The sequence below is a fragment of the Primulina eburnea genome, chromosome 14, assembly GCF_022965805.1.
Source record: "Primulina eburnea isolate SZY01 chromosome 14, ASM2296580v1, whole genome shotgun sequence".
NCBI classification, from domain to species: Eukaryota; Viridiplantae; Streptophyta; class Magnoliopsida; order Lamiales; family Gesneriaceae; genus Primulina; species Primulina eburnea.
In genome coordinates, this window is record NC_133114.1 from 14,581,715 (window position 1) to 14,586,040 (window position 4,326).

The 4,326-nt window shown below is 40.7% G+C and overlaps 1 non-coding gene across 1 annotated transcript; it reads left to right on the top strand.

Annotated features, from left to right (window-relative positions):
• Positions 1-2,888: 2,888 nt before the first annotated feature.
• Positions 2,889-2,994, top strand: LOC140813375 (small nucleolar RNA R71). The gene has a single exon (XR_012113910.1). It is a non-coding gene; the product is annotated as a small nucleolar RNA R71 (small nucleolar RNA).
• The last annotated feature ends 1,332 nt before the right edge of the window (positions 2,995-4,326 follow it).

A 4,326-nucleotide genomic window follows, 5' to 3' on the forward strand; every position in this document is an offset into this window, starting at 1 on the left:
AAAAATTTCAAGAAAAGTTTCTATCATATCATGGAATATAGCGGTCATGCAACGTTGAAATGTGGCAGGAGCATTACAAAGACCAAACGGCATGCGGCGAAAAGCGAAATTTCCATAAGGACAAGTGAAAGTGGTTTTCTCTTGGTCCTCAGGTGCAATGGTGATTTGATTATACCCCAAATATCCATCTAGAAAACAATAAAACTCATGACCCGCTAACCTCTCAAGCATTTGATCAATAAAGGGAAGGGGAAAGTGGACTTTTCGGGTGGCATCATTCAATTTTCTATAATCAATGCACACACGCCATCCCGTAACAGTTCTGGTGGGTATTAGTTCATTATTATCATTTGCAATCACAGTAATCCCACCCTTCTTTGGCACACACTGAACCGGACTTACCCATGCACTATCAGTTATAGGATAGATAATACTTGCATCGAGAAGCTTAATCGTTTCTGCCTTTACTACCTCTTGAATCTTTGGATTCAATCTTCTCTGAGGTTGCACAAGAGGTGAGTACTTGTCTTCCATCAAGATCTTGTGCATGTAGACTGATGGATTGATCCCTTTGATATCCGCCACCTTCCACGCAAATGCATCCTTTTGCGCTTTCAGAACCTACAACAATTTGTCTTCCATCACATCTGTCAAAGCAGTAGAAATAAGGACAGGTAAAGTGTTATTCTCACCTAAGTACACGTACTTGAGGTGTGGAGGTAACGGCTTTAGCTCAACTGTCGGTGGCTCCTCGATGCTTGACCTTTGAGGGGTCAAATCTCTTCGTTCTCCTAGATCCTCCAGTCTCATCCTTATTGGCTTTCTCCATGGATGGTTGGCATTAAAGTGTGCCACTATTTCAGCTTTTTCTTCATCTAATTCCTCTTCTCCCAATTCAGTAGTGATGGTGGCCTCCAACGGGTCCCTAAGAGCATCCTGCACATAGTGAGACACAAAAGAGTCAAAAGCATCAATTCTAAAACAACTATCAGAATGCAGTGTGTGCTTAAGTGCATTAAAAACATCAAAAGTAATCTCTTCCTCGCCCACTCTCAATCTCAACTTCCCTTCTTGCACATCTATCAGTGCCTTTCCAGTTGCAAGGAACGGTCTCCCCAAAATTAGAGGCATCTCTGTATCTTCCTCCATGTCGAGAACCACGAAATCCGCAGGAAAAATGAATTTGTCCACTTTGACTAGCACATCCTCAATCACTCCGCGGGGGTACTTGACAGATCTGTCAGCCAGTTGCAAGGACATCCTCGTCAGCTTAGGCTCTCCCAACCCAAGTTTCCTAAACACAGACAATGGCATAAGGTTAATACTCGCACCAAGATCACATAATACTTTGGGAAAAACAACATCACCAATCATGCAAGGAATAGAGAAACTCCCTGGGTCATTTAGTTTCGGTGGGATTTTGTTTTGCACCAAAGCGGAGCAATTTTCAGTTAAGTTCACTGTCATGTGACCCTCCAACTTCCTCTTATTAGCTAAAACGTCCTTCAAAAATTTAGCATAACTAGGCATTTGCATTAAAGCATCGGCGAAGGGAATATTGATATGCAATTTTTTAAATACCTCGAGAAACTTACCAAATTGTGCATCTAGTTTTGCTTTTTCAATGAAGCAGGAAAAGGAGGAGGTATAACAATTTTTGGTTGTGCAGTGGGTGCTGGTGTGGAGTTAGAGGACTTACCTTTGGATGTCTCAGTCAGTTCATCCAGTATTTGAGTTTTTTCTTTTCCCTTCAACTCCAAAATTTTCCCACTCTTCAAGTCATTGGCCTTCACTTGCTCTTTTGGATTAGTCTCGGTATTACTTGGCAAGGTGACCGGCTCTCTACTTGCTATCATCTTGGCCAACTGTCCAATTTGATTCTCGAGCCATTTTATCGATGCATCTTTGTTTTGATGTCTAGTTTCAGTGGATGAAATAAACTTAGACATCATTTGTTCCAAGTTGGACTTTTCTTCTCTAGGAGGATCGGATCAGTACATCGGTTGTTTACCATATTGTTGTCCTCCTTGCGGTCGATTTTGACTGTTTTGACCGCCCCATGAGAAGTTGGGAAGTTCATCCAGTATTTGAGTTTTTTCTTCTCCCTTCAACTCCAAAATTTTCCCACTCTTCAAGTCAATGGCCTTCACTTGCTCTTTTGGATTAGTCTCGGTATTACTTGGCAAGGTGCCCGGCTCTCTACTTGCTATCATCTTGGCAAACTGTCCAATTTGATTCTCGAGCCATTTTATCGATGCATCTTTGTTTTGAAGTCTAGTTTCAGTGGATGAAATAAACTTAGACATCATTTGTTCTAAGTTGGACTTTTTTTCTCTAGGAGGATCGGATCTGTACATCGGTTGTTTACCATATTGTTGTCCTCCTTGCGGTCGATTTTGACTGTTTTGACCGCCCCATGAGAAGTTGGGATGTTGCCTCCACCCAAGATTGTATGTGTTCGAATAAGGGTCATGCCTTGGGCGGTTTTGGACTCCCACTTGATTCACTGGTGCCTCATTTTGCACATAGAATGGATTGTCATCTTGACAGTCCTTCGCATAGTGTTCCCCTCCACACATTTCACTAAAAATATCTCTTGAAGACGCATCGCCGTGCCACCCACATTCAAGCCGTCTATTTTCCTGTTTAAAGCATCAAGTTGTGCAGTAATAGCAGAAAAATCAGTTACCTGGTGCACTCCTGCACTCTTCCGCTGGTTGTTTCTTTCAGATTGAGGATGATAGCTGCTAGCAGCCATCTCCTCTAACAATTCATATCCTTCCTCCGCAGTCTTTCTTAACAGGTTTCCACAAGCAGCCGCATCTATCATAGTATGGTTAGGAGTAAGCAAACCATAATAAAATGTTTGAACGACTAACCCAGGTGGTAACTCGTTATGTGGGCATCTTCGTAGTAGATCCTTGAAGCGTTCCCATGCCTCATATAGAGATTCGTGATCAAATTGAGCAAATGTTGTAATGTCTGCCCGCAGCTTCATGGTCTTGGAGGGAGGGAAGTATTTGATGAGAAAAGCTTTCGCCATGTCGTCCCACATAGCGATCGACGCTACAGGCAAACAATTTAACCATGCCTTAGCTTTATCACGTAAAGAGAAAGGAAATAAACGCAACCTAACAGCATCATCAGAAACTCCATTGAATTTAAAAGTATCGCAGATTTCAAGAAAATCCGCGATGTGCGTGTTTGGATCATCTACTGTAGTTCCTCCGAATTGGACTGTGTTCTGAATCATCTGGATTATAGCTGGCTTGATATCAAAGTGATTTGCCCGCACGATAGGCCTCACAATGCTAGGGCGTGCACCCTCCAAAGAAGGTTGGGCATACTCCAGCATTGGTATGCGACGCAGTATCTCAACTTGTCTATTGTCACGCTGTTCCTCTCCACGTTCTTGCTCGTGTCTTTCCATCAGTTCTTTAAGTCTTTGTTGTTTTCTCCACCTTCGGAAAGTTCTTTCAATTTCAGGATCAAACTCAAGCTCCACGTCAAATGACTTTGGCATGCACTGGAAGGGATATCTGTAATAAAATATGGAGTGTCAGCTCAAGAGAAATACAATAATGCTAAAGAAAATAACGAAAAATAAAATTGTAGACTAACAATCCCCGGCAACGGCGCCAAAAACTTGATTGAGCAAAACTTGCACTGTGATATCCTCAATAAAAATATGTTTTTGTATGCTCAAAATTTAATCGCAAGTGCACGATGTCAAGTAATAGAATAGTGTACGTGAGTACGAGTATCGTTCCACTGAAGACTGTGTTTAACAATTATTATTCCAGTTATTCAAACTTTAGCAACGAAATTTGATTTGATTGTTTTGTAACTAATAACATTTAATAAAACTAAATAAACAAGTTCAAGAATTTAATGAAGAGATATGAATGCTAGATCAATTGATTAAATTTCAATGATAAATGAATTTGTTGGGAATTCTGGTTCACCTACCCTTTATTAATTTTTTAATTCGTTCAATCGTGTTTATATGCTTCCGACAGGATCTCCTACTCAATTGAACACACCCTCTCGAGCTATGCCAAACTAATTCTACCCAATGAAGTAATTAAATATCTTTAATTATTTATCACGAGTGAATCGCATTTCGATCTATGAAATCCCCTAGTTTTTTACCCTAAGGACTATGACTATCGGCGCGTATCCAATTTCATATATCTATGTAAATTGTAGATCCGCGGATTATACTACTCGATCCTATCACTAATTATTCTCTCGATCTCACCCGTGATATTGAAAACGTCGTTAAAGTTAGCTACGCTCTAACAACACAATAAAACAATAGTATAA